At 43.7% G+C, this 15,835-nt stretch overlaps 1 protein-coding gene across 4 annotated transcripts in view; it reads right to left on the minus strand.

Annotated features, from left to right (window-relative positions):
* The window catches only part of CCND3 (cyclin D3), a 98,450-nt gene that overhangs the window by 59,050 nt on the left and 23,565 nt on the right, over nt 1–15,835 (minus strand). Inside the window, exon 1 of one of the 4 annotated variants that reach the window (XM_060615522.3) lies at nt 1,819–1,994. The exons of the other annotated variants lie outside the window; for them this stretch is intronic. The gene's annotated coding sequence lies outside the window, so the exon portion shown is untranslated. Of the gene's footprint in view, nt 1–1,818; nt 1,995–15,835 lie in introns of those variants that run through there. 4 annotated transcript variants of the gene reach the window in all.

The raw sequence follows: 15,835 nt of genomic DNA on the forward strand, positions 1-15,835 counted from the left end.
AAAGATTTGTACAAGGATGTGCACAGTTGCTACATTCATAATAGCCCCAAACTGGAAATAATCCAAATGTGCTTCAAGAGAGAATGAATAAACAGTGTATATCCATCCATATATTGGAACAAAGTCGGTAATAAAAAGGAACAAATTAACTAATACACACAACATGTGCTGAGTGACAAAAGCTGGACACAAAAGAGAATATACTGTACGATTCCATTTAGATGAACTTCTAGCCAAGTACAGTTCTAAACAGATTAACTCCAGTGGTGAAGGGCAGACAATCCATAATGAGCCCCATGGAACTTTCTAGGATGATGGAAATGTCCTGCATCTTTGGATGACAGTAACATGGGTGTTTACATTTGCTAAAACTCAAAAAACTGAAGATGTTAAGATCTGTGCATTTTATGATATGTATTGTCAGGAAGGAAAAAAACATACAGGATGCAACATAAACATAGGGAAACATACAGCCTTAAGCATACATATTAGAAAGGAAAAAGATTCCAAATTGGTCAACCAAGCTCAGAACTTAGGAAGTTAAAAAAAAGAGCAGCAGAATAAATCCTAAGAAAGGAGAAAGCAATAAGAGTAAAAATTAATGAAATGGAAAATAAATAGTAGTGAAAAAGTTGTATGTTCAAAGTTGTATTTTGTATGTTCAAAATAAAATAGACAAAACTTAGGTAATATTGACCAAGAAAAAAGACACAGGGGCGTCTAGGTGGCTCAGTTGGTTGAGAGACTGACTCTTGATTTCGGCTCAGGTCATGATCCCAGGGTTGTGGGATCAAGCCCCGCATCTGGCTCTGTGCAGCAAGATTCTCTCTGCCCCTCCCCCCCAATAGAAATAAATAAATTTTAAAAAGAAAAAGAAAAAAGATACAAATAAACAATGATGGAGATTTAAAAAGTGATATATTTAAGGCTACAGCTGACTTTTAAAAATGAGAAAAATATGAACTTTATGCCAATAAATTTGAAGCAAGCTAGACAATATTACAAAAGAATATAACTTATCAGAACTAACCCAAGAAGAAAAGAGAAACGCCCATATAGTTCTGTATGCAGAATAACCACATATTTTATTATCCAAACCAGGATTTTCTTTCTTTCTTTCTTTCTTTCTTTCTTTCTTTCTTTCTTTCTTTCTTTCTCTCTCTCTCTCTCTTTCTTTCTCTCTTAGAGAGAGAGCACATGCAAGTGGGGAAGGGGCAGAAGGAGAGAGAATCTCAAGCAGGCCCCACGACTCGCACGGAGCTGGATGCAGGGCTCAATCTCATGATTGTGAGATCATGACCTGAGCCTAAGTCAAGAGTTGGACCCTTAACCTACTGAGCCACCCAGGTGCCCCAATGAACCAAGACATCTTTAAAGTGTTTATTATTAATAGACATGCCAGGGAATAGGCAAAACCTGGCATCAGCCCGGGGAAACCAGGATGTATGGCCACTTTACTTACAGCCATAAGCAAAATGTAAAATCTTCTAACAAAGACGATACCAGGCCTAAAAGGTTTCCTAGGAATGCTCAGCTAAACCTTCACAAAAACATCAATTCCAATTTTATGCCATTTTTCTTAGAGGTTAAAAAAAGAAACACTCTCAACTTATTCAATGAAGTTAATAAAATCTTAATTCTAAAATGGACAAATATAGTATGAGAAAAAAAACTTACAGGTTAATATCACTTAGGAGCATAGATGCTGATCAAGCTGGATCAAAATACAACCAAACCAAATCAAATCCAGCAGTATATTAAGAAGATAATATATCATGTCCCAATTCAATCTGTTTCAGAAAGGCAAAGAAAGTTTACCATGAAAATGTTCCTGTAGGGGTGCCTGGGTGGCTCAGTTGGTTGAGCGTCCAATCTTGATTTTGGCTCAGGTCATGATTCCAGGGTCATGGGATTGAACCCCAAGTCGGGCACTGCACTGAGTGTGGAGCCTGCTTGGGATTCTTCCTCTCTCTTCCTGTGCCCCTCCCCCATTCATGCTCTTGCTCTCTCTCTTTTTCTAAAATAAATAAAATGAAAAAAATTTTTCTAATAAAAATGAAAAAAGTAAAAATAATTTATAGCATTTACAATGAAAAAAAGAAAACCCATGAATCATCTCAATAGATGTCGAGAAAGCATTTGATAAAATTCAACACCTCTTAAAAAGTATCTACCAGAAACCTATAGCAATCATTGGTAGTAGTAGTAAACCCTGAGAAGCACTTCCTTCTGAGGGGACGGGGGCGGGTAGAGGGATGGGCAAAGTGGGTGACATGGTGTGGGAGATACAGGCTTCCAGTTATGGAATGAACAAGCCATGGGAGTAAGAGATACAGCGTAGAGAATATAGTCGATGATATTGTAAGAGTTATGTATGGCCTCAGATGGTAGCCACACCTGTGGTGAGCATAACATAACCTATAAACCCATTAAATCACTATGTTGTACACCTGAAATTAATGTGACTTTGTGTGCCAAGCATACTGCAACGAAAAAAAATAGGGAGTGACCGGCTGTCTCAGTCAGAAGAGCATGCGAGTCTTGAACTCGGGGTCCTGAGTTTGACGCCCACATGGGCTTAGAGATTACTAAAATAAATACATAAATAATCTAAAAGAAAGAAAAAGGAAGAAAGAAAGAAAGAAAGAAAGAAAGAAAGAAAGAAAGAAAAGAAAGAAAGAAAGGAAGAAAGAAGCAAAGAAACAAAGAAACAAAGAAAGAAAAGAAACAGCATTTCCTTCAAACTCAGGAACAAATCAAGGAGGCCAGCTGTTCCTGCTTCTGGGTTGACATTACACTGGAGGTCCTAGCAAAAGCAGAAAGCAAAAGAAAACAAAAGTATAGAATGAGACAGAAACAGCGATGTCATTATTAAGAGATGATGTGGTTGTTTGGATAGAACCTCTTCGAATCCACAAATCACTAATATCAATTAGGGGAATGACAAGCAAAACTCAGAGGATGTCAGTCGTGTTTATTGGAGGGATGACACCAAAAGGGAGACACAAGAAGTGTCCACGGGGTTGCTGATGTTGTATTTAAGTTGCAGGGTGGGTATATGACAGGTTTAGTTTTGTTACACTGCTTCGTAATTTTTACATATATACACACATGTATTCAGACATATGCGTTCATATTTTTGTATCACAGTATTCATAATTCAATTTAAAAGTTTAAATAAAATGTCTTTTTACTTTCTATATCACACATTGATGAGTTGTTCCATTCTTTTACCATGCAAATGTGAAAATTCTGTATCGGGAAGAAAAAAAATGATTAAAGAAAGAAACAAAAGCCAATGAACAGAAGCTGGGTGGTTTGATGGATGGGCTGGTGGGTGGCAGTGAGGGTGGTTAATAAGGCCAAGTCCAATTAACGTCAGGACAAGGGCTTAGTCAAGAACTAAGAAGAGGCTGGAAGATCTGGGGAGGGGGGCAGGGAAGACCGATAGCAGTGACCTTTAAGAGGGCAGTTTTTATAGGCTGGCAGGAGGCGGAGCCCAAAAGCAGAGGGTTAAATTGTGAATGAATAAATAGCAAAAAACTGGAAACCACCCAAAGGCCTAACAATCAGGGCCTGGTGAAACAACCATAGCACCATTCATAGAAGAAATGATGCTGTGTCCACACATAGACGGGCTTACAAAATTAGGTGACGTAAAAAATTTCAGGACACAAGATAGCGTTTGTGCAGATCACAATCATGAAGGACATGCGTGTGCTGTGAGGAACCGACAGAATTGGACAAGATCAAGTCATGTTTGTGGAGGCTGTTTGAAGGCTAGGGGATTTTTTTTTTTTCTTTTCTGGAATGCTGGCAATCAACAAACAAAACCATGTAATGTTTCTTTAAAATCAAAACAAGGATGGGGTGCCTGGGTGGCTCAGTCGATCAAGTGTCCGATTAAGCATCCAAATTCGGCTCAGGTCATGATCTCACAGTTCGTGGGTTCAAGCCCCTCATCAGGCTCTGCACTGAGAGCTCGGAGCCTGGAGCCTGCTTCAGATTCTGTGTCTCCCTCTCTCTCTGCCCCTCTCTCACTCATGATCTGTCTCTCAAAAATTAAAAAAAAAAAAAAAAAATCAAAAGAAAGGTTGATGAAGAAATGGAGGGAGCAAGGGAGGCCACTCAGTGGAGAAATCTGATGGTGACAGGAAGGAATGAGAAAGCACAACAGCTGGTGATGGGGAGGAGAGGGAGATGCCGTCTGTTTCCTTTATTGCTGATATTTCTTTTTTAATTAAAAAATTAATAATCCTCCTTTTAACAAATTCAGCCTAGAAGTGTGGGGGGTGTGTGTGTGTGTGTGCGCGCGCACACGCATGTGTGTAGTCACAGAACCCTCTGCCCCATCCCTGCCCCCCACTGTTAATAGTTAAGTGTAGCTTTCCAGAGCGGTACCATTTTCTATTATATGCAGCTCACTGGTTTTTAATTACAGAGTGAGACAGGCTTTCTAAAGTAGAGCATGAGAGGGAGTAAACAGAGAAATCTCCCATCCTCCAGAGCTAACTTCTGCGGGGAAGTGTCCTTCCAGACTTTTTTTGTCTGTGTGCATGTAAATGTTTATGTATATGTATATATACATGTATAGCTTTATGACTGGTTGTTTGTACAAAAGCAGGAACATTTTCTACCCGTCGTTGAGCGGTTTCACTCTACAATATGTCATGATGGATCACTCCCAAGTCACCACACAGAGATTAACCTCATGCTTGAATAGCTCCCTAATATCCCACGTCATACAGCTGAAAGGTAAGCTTCAGAGAACACAAGGGCATCGTTTTCCCTACAACTGGCAAGGAAGGAGATACAGAGACAAAAGATTCAAGATGGCGGGAGGCACTGCTTGGAGGGAGAGTAGCCCTGGGAGCAGGAAGCAAGCAGACAGAGAGGGTTTTCTTTCTGCCCCCTTCTCTTAAGCCAGAGTCCCATCCAAATCTAGCTAAACCACACAGAACTGCAGGGGGAGGATTGTGATTTGAGCCCAAGTGATAAGGCCACTGCTGGGGACCCAACTTCCTTGAGCGATCTGTACTTCCCCCAGTGGCGGCTAGCCTGAGCCCACTTATCAGAAATCTTAAGGGGAGCCCTGGAACAGCCGTTCTCTAAGTGTGGTCCCAGAGCCAGCAGAAGCAGCATCAATTGGGGAAGAGACTAGAAATGCAAATTCTCTGGCCCTCAGAATCAGAATCAGATTCCTGGGGAGTGGGTCTCAGCAATCCCTGTTTAAGGAGCCCTCCAGGGGATGCAGATGTAAGGAGGGCAACTCTGAATACCTTTGTTCTAGAATGTGGCTTTGAGTTTGACCCATCCCACCCCGTTCTCCTAGGAGAGGCAGAGAAGTCAGCCCTGATGAGGCCAACTTCTTCACAGGTCTTCTGTGAGTTTAGAGGCTGTAGGCAAAGTCATCGAGGGACCTAGGTAGACCCTGGAACTGCCCTCCCCTCCCTGTGACACCACCTCCATCTCACCATCACCCCCCCCCCCCCTTTAAAAAAACCCACCACGACAGAAAGGGAGGGTGGCAGTGCAAACCCACTGCTTTCCACTTTCCCTTAATTGTGTCCCCTCCCAGTTTAAGGGAACCCCTCCCCTGGGGCACTGCCTGCCCTTCGAGGGATGGAGGGTGGAGGAGGCAGAGGGGAGAGCAGCTTTGAAAGTTGGGGAGGAAATGGGATGTGGCTTCGGTGTGGCTGGGCTGGGGGAGGGAGTTGGAGGGAGAAGAGAAAGGAAGGGAGAGGAAGAATGTCCTCATTTCACCCAGCTGCTTCTGCCTGCACCTGTTCAGCTGAGGCCTGAGGAAAGACACCAGTAAATGAAACACAGCCCCACCCAGTCTAGAGGGGCCCCTTCCCACACTGTCTTGGGGCCCGGGTTAACTGACAGGAAAACTGTGAATGGGTTCAGGTGGCTGAAATGAGGGGCTAGAGGAAACAGCTGGGCTCCTCTAGGGGGTAGAGCAACTGTCTACTGTCACCCCCAGGTTCTCAGAGTTTTGGACAAGGACAGAGTTTTAGAGGGGGGTTGGGCAGGTGGGGACCAGGTCTGAGACCTGCAGATTTCCCTCGGACACTGAATAGGACATCATTGCAGAGAGGGAAGTCTCAATAGAAAAACAGTCCATGCCCAAATAGAGTAGGTTCCCTGTTGCTAAGCCCTACAACATTCCATGATATTCTTTAGCATTTTACGGGCAGTGACCGTCATTAAAAAACAAAATTGACAGGGTGCCTGGGTGGCTCAGTTGGTTAAGCATCCAACTCTTGATTTCAGCTCAGGTCATGATCTCAGGGTTGTGAGATTGAGCCCTGAGTCTAGCACTGCACTGAGCATGGAGCCTGCTTGAGATTCTCTTTCTCCCTCTGCCCTCTCCCCGATTCTCTCTCTCTCATTAAAAAAAAAAAAAAAAAAAGGCTTCATTTATGGAGCAGTTTTAGGTTCACAGAAAAATTGAGCTGTGAAAATTGACAAGAAATTTTTAAGAGTCTCCTCTTGGTCGTTACCCCAAGAAACGTACAGCAGCTGTTCACTGAAGGAGTCAATCAATCTATCATTTTACACACATCCAATGGGGGCTTTCTCAAACTTATTATGAATCACTAGGAGGTTTATTAACCAGGAAGGCTCTTAATCTCCCACCCAGAGATTCTGATTGAGGAGGTATGGAGGGAGACCCTGGGTTGTGCATTTTTGATATTTTTGACACACTCCACAGGAGATGTTGATGTATTTGACACACTGGCCCCCATACTGAGAAACCCAGGATTGGTGCAGGGTACGGGGCCAGAGGCCCTGATAGGAAGGCAGGAAGCAGTGAACATAAAAACCCAAATTCACCCTCCCCCCCAAGAAACAACCCCAAATCCAAATCCCATCCACCCCCAGCCCAAGAACTGAGGACACAGTATATGGATTAATGTACACTGAGGCAGTGGGGAAAGACGGGCTCACAGGCCCTGAAAATCACTTACTAAAATGCTCATGCCACTGAGATCCCTTCTAGACCAGCAAAGACTCAGAGCGAGGAGGAAATAAGCCAGGAAAATGTCTGAGAATCATCTTATTGTGAGGCCTTGAGCAGGATAAACTTTCTGTGCCTCCATTTCGTCATCTGCAAAATGGGGCTCATGATGGTCCCTACCGGGTAGGGTTAAAAGAACACTATGTGTAAAGAGTTTAGAGTAGTGCCTGGCACATAATAAGCACTAACTAAATGAAAGTTGTCACTGTTAGGACAAAGAGGGGCCCAGGTTGGCAGAGGGGAATGGAAAGGTCCAGAAGAAAGCCCTGAGTCTGGGAGAAAGTAAGTGTCGTCTTGAGGATGAATAATGCAGGTGAACAGAGGAGCCACATACAAGGAAACGCAGGATTAGGTTGGAACAATGAGGTGGGGGTGTTATGGATTGAATTATGTCCCCCAAAATGATATGTTGAAGTTCTTTTTTTTTTATTTTTTTTTAACATTTATTTATTTTTGAGACAGAGAGAGAGCATGAACAGGGGAGGGTCAGAGAAAGAGGGAGACACAGAATCTGAAACAGGTTCCAGGCTCTGAGCTGTCAGCACAGAGCCTGACGTGGGGCTCGAACCCACGGACCATGAGATCATGACCTGAGCCGAAGTCGGACGCTTAACCGACTGAGCCACCCAGGTGCCCCGGTATGTTGAAGTTCTAATCCCCAACACTTCAGAATGTGACCTTACTTGGAAATAGGGTTTGTTGCAGATGTAATCAACATGAGGTCATACTGGAGTAAGGTGGGCTTAATCTAATATGATTGGTGTCCTTATAAGAAGAGACCCAGAAGAAAGATGGCCATGTGAAGGCACAGGCAGATTGGAATGACCCAGCTACAAGCCAAGGAACACCTTGGGATACCAGAAGGTAGAAGAAACATAATCCTCCCCTGTAGGCTTTGAAGGGACATGGTCTGCTGAAGGGACATGAACTTCTGGCCTCCAGAACTGTGACAGAGTGCATTTCTGTTGTTTTAAGTCACTCAGTTTGTGGTCCTTTGTATGGCTGCCCTAGGAAATGAATATAGAGAGCATTTGTATTCTATGTGATGAGCAACATGGAACCACTCTGGCATCTTCCACAGGAAAATCATTCTTGATGAATAAACCAAAGAAACATGAGGGTTCATATCAAAACCTGCTCCCAGTCTTAGCTCATTTTTTTTAAGTTTATTTATTTTGAGAAAGAGAGAAGGAAACACAGAGTGAGGGAGCCTGAGCAGGGGAGGGGTTGGGGGGGGGGGGGCAAGGAGAGAGAGAATCCCAAGCAGACTCCATGCTGTCAGCCTAGAGCCTGATGTGGGGCTCGAACTTCTGAATCGCGAGATCATGACCTGAGCCAAAACCAAGAGACAGATGCTTAATCAACTGAGCCACCCAGGTGCCCCTTACCTCATTTTTAAATAAGCCTTTGCTTAAAAGTCCTTTGTCCAACCATCAAAAATGTTGGCTTCATCAAAGACAAAGAAAAATTAAGGAACCATTTCAGGTTAAAGGAAACCTACAGAGACATAATAACTGAATATAACCCATGATCTGGTCCTTTGTTTTTTGTTGTTTTGTTTTGGCTAAAAAGCGTATCATTGGGACGACTATGATATATTGAATGAGGACTGTAGACACTAGCATTGTGTCAGTGTTAATTTCTTGGGTTTTATCATTCTATTGGGGCTATGTAAGAGGAGTCCTTATTTTAAGAATACATACTAAACTATTTAGGAGTAAATGGACATTATGTCTGCAACTTACATTCAAATAATGTGTGTGTATGTATACATATACGATAAATATCATATATATATATAATCGATGGAATGATGAAGCAAATGTGATGGAATGCTAACATTTGGGAAATCTGGGTGAAGACTGTATGAGGATTTTTTGCACAATTCTTGCAACCTTTCTCTATCTGGAATTGTCAAAATAAAAAGGTAAGGGGCAAATAGTCCGTTGACCGATCCTGTGACTCTCTGAGCTTTCTCTAACCCTCTGAAGTTTCTAGAGCCCAAACACTGAACTAATGTGATGAAAGAAAGAATTCTGAGAACTTCTGATTTCTATGTGTTGGGATTCTACTTATGTCTTCGGCGGTTACTGGCTACTAAAACATGGTTAATAGGGGCACCTGGGTGGCTCAGTGGGGTAAGAGTCTTAAGTGGATTCAGGTCTTGGTCTTGCGGTTCGTGGGTTCGAGCCCAGCACGTGGGTTCGTGCTGACAGAGCCTGGAGCCTGCTTCAGATTCTGTCTCCCTCTCTCTGCCCCTCCCCCACTCTCGCTATCCGTGTGTGTCTCTCTCTCAAAAATAAACACTAAAAAAAAAATTTTTAAAACACAACATGGTTAATTAATGTGGAATTCCTTATGTTACAAGTTATTTGCAAAATTTTTTTCTTCTTCTTCTCATTCAGTTTTACCTGGGACTGGACGGAGCCAGACATTTGTGATCCAAGCTTCTACTACATTGATTATATCCTCATTAATATCCTGAGACAGGTGAATCCAGGTTTTTTTTTTAAATGTTTGTTTATTGTTGAGAGAAAGAGAGAGAGAGAGAGAGACAAGCATGAGCAGGGGAGGGGCAGAGAGAGAGAGAGAGGGAGACACGGAATCGGAAGCAGGTTCCAGGCTGCAAGCTGTCAGCCCAGAGCCCAATGTGGGTCTCGAACCCACGAACCACGAGTTCATGACCTGAACCAAAATCAGACGCTTAACTGACTGAGCCACGAGGCACCCCTCAGGCTCTTTTTAAACTCTTTTCGAAATGGGAAGGAATCTCACCCTCTCTCACAGCCCAATCCATTACTGGTCAGTTCTGACCATTAGAAAATTCCTCAGCCTACTGAGCTGGAACCTCCCTTCCTGACACACAATGGCATATGAGCTCTGGTGTGTCACAGTCCTTCTAGAATATAAATTCAATGCTTCAGGTCCAGCTTGACAACCAGAAGGCAGAGGGTGCTTGCTGGGCATTCTGTTTACAAAGCCTCAGATGGAATCAGGCTTTTTCAAAACCGAATTACACAGTTGGCTCATAATTAATTTAGACCCCACTTAAACCACAGTTTTCTCTGGTATATCATGATTAATAGCTATTGGTTATCACCATCCAACATCACATTATGTATCTGAGTTTGCTCAGGGTCAGTCAGTCTCCACCGCGAGAATGTAAATTTCATGAAGGCAGGGGTTTTGTCTTGTTCTGACTCCCCAGCGCCTAGAACGAGTCCAGGCCCACAGCATTCAATGAACATATGATAAATACATGAATTCAGCATATCTACAATATGTAAAGCATAGAGCATTCATCTTGTATTTGCATAATTTATTTACCATTCACACCCAGTCCACTAACAAGAGGAATTTGAGGATATTTGCTTTGCAGAGAGGACTTTTAACTTCAGAGTAAACTTTGTTCTTGTTGGAATTTATATTTTTTTAAATTTACATCTTTAGTTGGAGCCCGTTGGGATCCCCGGCTCTCTCGACCGACATATCAGCTATCCCTCTAAGTGTCAAGCCATTCACTCAAGAAGGACCCTCCACTACAGCCACCTGCTCTCCTTGTTATTCTTCAAGCACTCCAGGAAGGTTCTTCTAGTCCCAGGACCTTTGTTTCGGCTATTCCTTTCCTCTGCTGCACGCCCCGGGTCCAGCTACATCACCCAGTTCTGCACCTTCAAATCACCGTTCAAATGCTGTCTTCTTAGGAAACCTCACACTGGCCATCCTATTCAAACAGTAAAATGTCACCGTCTCCAGCACTATCGCCCTTGCCCAGCTCTATATTTTAACTTTGTCAATAGTTCTCGTTACCTTTTATTTTTTTTAATTTTGGGGACGCCTGGGTGGCTCCGTTAGTTGGCCGTCCGACTTCAGCTCAGGTCATGATCTCACAGCTCGTGGGTTCGAGCCCCACATCAGGCTCTGTGCTGGCAGCTCAGAGCCCAGAGACTGCTTCGGATTCTGTGTCTCCCTCTCTCTCTGCCCCTCCTCTGCTCGTGCTCTGTCTCTTTCTCTCTTTCAAAAATAAACATTAAAAGGGGCGCCTGGGTGGCTCAGTCGGTTAAGTGGCCGACTTCGGCTCAGGTCGTGATCTCGCGGTCCGTGGGTTCAAGCCCCGCGTCGGGCTCTGTGCTGACAGCTCAGAGCCTGGAGCCTGTTTCAGATTCTGTGTCTCCTTCTCTCTGACCCTCCCCCGTTCATGCTCTGTCTCTCTCTGTCTCAAAAATAAATAAACGTTAAAAAAAAAAATTTTTTTTAAATAAAAAAAAATAAACATTAAAAAGTTTTTTAAATAAATTTTTAAAAAAGTTTATTTATTTTGCGAGAGAAAGAGAGAGAGCAGGGGAGGGGCAGAGAGAGAATCCCGCCATTCGCGTGGAGCCTGACACAGGGCTCAATCTCCCAAATGGTGAGATCATGACCTGAGCCGAAATTAAGAGTTGGATGCTTAACCAATTGAGCCACCCAGGCACCCATCTCTTATTAACCCCCACCCTTTTTTTCAAGTTAGCATTACTTTTAAAAATTAGAACCTTAATATAAACCAGTAAAAAATGGGTCTGACTGAGCCTTGGGCAACCCCTGGGAAACCACCCCAAGTTGGACAGGAGTGAGAAGCCCAGCCCCCACCCCAACTTGGGCAGGAGTGAGGCAGGGTGGGGCCATCTCAGAGCCAGCCTCATGGGGCAGAACACTGACTGGAAGGGAGGGCCAGGAGGGACACAGAGGGGACAGCCTCTGTTTGCTCAGAACAAGCGAAGGCGCTCAGCTTCCCAGCCTAGCTGTGTCTCATTGCTCTTTCTTTGCCCCGGACCATGGCAAAGCCTTTCCCACAAGTCTGCTCCAGGCGCCTTAAGGGCAGGCTCACCAGGCCACCAATGAACAAGGGGCACTCTTATTACCTTTTAATGAATTTCTGACTTTGCTTAATTTTTGTGCATACTGCTTGCTGTCTGTCCTACCACTCCTACCCCTTGCTACACAAGGGGAAGATTTTTTTGCCCGTTTTGTTCTCTGGTGTATCCCAAGGACACAGCACGTAAAAGATGCTCAATAAATATTTTCTGAATGAATGAATGAATGGGCAACTGCTCTGGCCCTAGGAATGTATATGCCACCAAGATGGGACAGACCTCCCTTCCTCCAGAATGGCACCAGTCTAGAAACTAACTCTCTCAGTGCACAGTTTTTTTAATCAGTAAAACAAAATAAAACGAAACAACAATAATAACCCTATTTCAAAAAATATTTTAATGGCACTGGAAAATGCTCATCTTACATACAACATGATCCCGATTATAGGAAAGTACCAAAATGTTTACAGTGATCATTTCTAGATAGTAGGATTATGTTTCATCTTCTTTATATTTTCCAGAATTTCTAGAATAAGCAAGTATTTCTTGTACAGGAAGAGTTCCAGTATATGGGTATTTGTTGCCCTCGCTGTTATACCACTATCTAGACTGGGCCACATATGTCCTCACTAAGGCAGTGAGAACCCAGGTGACAGCTTCCTGAAATTGACCCTGCCCTCAGAAAGTTTCCATTCTAGTTAATATCGGTAACAGAAACTTTCCATTCTAGTTAATATCAGTAACAAATATATACACACATTCACTTTATTTTTTTAATGTTTATTTTTGAAAGAAAGAGTGAGATGAGAGAGAGAGCACGCGTGCACGCGGGGTCGGGGAGAGGCAGAAGATCCGAAGTGGGCTCTGTGCTGACAGCAGACAGCCCGACCTGGGGCTTGAACTCACGAACCGCGAGATCATGACCTGAGCCGAAGTCAGTTGCTTAACGGACTGAGCCACCTAGGTGCCCCTACATACATTCACTTTAATCTGAAAACAACTATGAGGAAGGTACCACGATCACCTTCATAGTATAGATAAAGAAACTGAGGCTCAGAGAGGTAAAACTCACTCACTCAAGGTTACCTATCTGAGCCTGGTCATGGATCTGAGCCTGGATTTTGAACATAGGCGGTCTCGCTCCAGAATGGAAGCTCTTAACCACCCCACTGTGCTCTACAAACTCAAACTAGCAGCTCCCAAGGAATGATGACAACAAATGAGTAGGGGTGAGGGTTATACTAGCAAAGGTGCTTGATATACATGACTTCATATAGTTCTCGAAACTACTCTGGGAAAAAGAAATTGTTTTCATCCCCCTGCTATAAATGAGGAAACTGAGACTCAGACGGGGGTCTGGACCTCTGCTGTTATGCTCCAAGCTTACTAAACCCTCTGCCCTCCAGTTCCTTCTGTTACAACATGGGGATAATAACAGTTGTTACCTCATTGACCGTTGGGGAGTACAAAGTGAGAAACAACAGATTCAAAGAGAACAACAGATTCAAAAGCACTCATTTTCATGCCTAGCGTATGTTAAATATTTCATAAATGGGGGCGCCTGGGTGGCTCAGTCATTAAGCGTCTGACTTCAGATCCATCTCTTTGTCGTGATCTCACGGTTCGTGAGTTCGAGCCCTGCATCCGCTCTGTGCTGACAGCACAGAGACTGGAACCTGCTTCGGATTCTGTGTCTCCGTCTCTCTCTGCTCCTCCCCTGCTCATGCTCTGTCTCTCTCTCTCAAAAATGAAATAAACATTAAAATTTTTTTAATTTTTAAATATTTCATAAATATTAGTTACTCCTCACATGATTATTTTTTTAAAGATTATTTATTTATTGGGGCGCCTGGGTGGCTCAGTCGGTTGAGCGGCCGACTTCGGCTCAGGTCATGATCTCACGGTCCGTGAGTTCGAGCCCCACGTCGGGCTCTGTGCTGACAGCTCAGAGCCTGGAGCCTGTTTCGGATTCTGTGTCTCCCTCTCTCTCTGACCCTCCCCCGTTCATGCTCTCTCTCTGTCTCAAAAAAAAATAAATAAATGTTAAAAAAAAAAAATTAAAAAAAAAAAAAGATTATTTATTTATTTATTTATTTTGAGAGAGAGAGAGAGAGAGAGTGAGCAGGGAAGGAGCAGAGAGAGAGGGAGAGAGAGAGAATCCTAAGTAGGCTCCACACTTTCAGCACAAAACTGAATGTGGAGCTCGAACCTACGAACCATGAGATCATGACCTGAGGCAAAGTCAAGAATGGAATGCTTAACCGACTGAGCAAGGAGCCACCCAGGCGCCCCTACTGCTAGCATGATTCTTGATTCCAAAGTTCACGCTCTTTTCAACTGCAACAGGTTGGCCTGCTAAGTGAGCAAAGGAGAGGGATTAATTCTAAGGGATGCCATCAGGACATGTTTGCTGAATTAATGGAATCACAGTGGAGGCGCCATCCGAAGGGGCCTTGATAGAGCAGCATTTCACGAGGTAGAGGAGGGCAAGGTGATGCCCTGAAGCACATAAAAAGGGACAGGTTTGCTCCTGTCCCTTGCCCTGGCTCTCTCCTGCTCTGCAGCCTGCTCCTCTCTGGCAGCCCTCTGCCTCTGTTCCTCACTGTGGCCTTCTGGTTCTCCTGTCCTCTCTGCCCTGGGTCCCTTGCTTCAGCTATTTCCTTAATCAGGGCCCCACAGCCCCTGCAGCAGGGAGTGGGAGCCCGGGCCCCTGGGATGGCCCCTGATAAACAGCTGGAGTCCTTGGTCGCAGAATCTGTCATCTGCAAAGGAAAAGCAGAAACAAACCACTAGAGCCGGGGCGATGGTTGATAATAAGTCACACTGCAACTGGGGGCCCCTCCATTCTATCCTCCAGCCTCTGCATCTGGGGCCTCCTGCTCATTCTTCAAGACCCAGAGCAACAGTGCCTTCTCTCCACAAAGCCTTCCTTGACTGAGCCCTCACTCCCTACCCCCTGCAAGTTTCCATTGCACGTAGCACAGAATCCATCCCTGCCATTTATTGCATTAAGTGGAAACTGCTCAGCCTGGGAGTTCCAGAAGGCAGGCATTTTGTCTCATGGGCCTAGCACAAAGCTTAGGAAACGGTGTGGGAATCCTGCAACAAGTAAGTAAAATATGGGTGGACTATGACGCAGGCATTGGAAAATATATATATTGACAGGGAAGTCTGTTAAAATGTTCTGTAGGTAGAAGTCAAAGCCTGGGAATTTTTCATTTTTCCAAAATAATAATTAACACTTTATATTTCAGCCATAAGATGTTCACTTGAGAGGGAAATTTCATTTGACTTGAGAAATCTAAGAATGCATTTTTCCTTTAGTTATTTTTTTATATATGCAAAACAAAATAAAAGAGGTATCTCCCATTACTTTTAAAAATATTTTAACTAGAGGGGTGCCTGGCTCGCTCAGTCAGTAGAGCATGCGAATCTTAATCTCAGGGTCATGAGCTCAAGCCCCATACTGGGTGTAGAGATTACTTTTAAAAATACTTTAACTAGATATTAAACGTTAAGGTTTTAAAATCATTTTGAGGGGTGCCTGGGTGGCTTGGTCGGTTGAGTGTCCGACTTCGGCTCAGGTCATGATCTCACAGTCTGTGAGTTTGAGCCCTGCGTTGGGCTCTGTGCTGACAGCTCAGAGCCTGGAGCCTGTTTCAGATTCTGTGTCTCCTTCTCTCTGTGACCCTCCCCCGTTCATGCTCTGTCTCTCTCTGTCTCAAAAATAAATAAAAATGTTTAAAAAAAATCATTTTGATTAATCAATGAGATAGTTCAGTCATGTTCCAAAATGTACAGATTAGATTTTCAGGCACACTACTCCAGATTTCCAAGCAGTCATTGTAAATTGCAGCCTATAACTGGTCCGTGTATCATTGGTATGGATTTGTTTTATACAATGTCAGATATTTAACTAAATTTACACAGTACAAAAAACGACGTATCCAAAAAAAAA

Source organism: Panthera onca, chromosome B2 (assembly GCF_046562875.1).
Source record: "Panthera onca isolate mPanOnc1 chromosome B2, mPanOnc1 haplotype 2, whole genome shotgun sequence".
NCBI classification, from domain to species: domain Eukaryota; kingdom Metazoa; phylum Chordata; class Mammalia; order Carnivora; family Felidae; genus Panthera; species Panthera onca.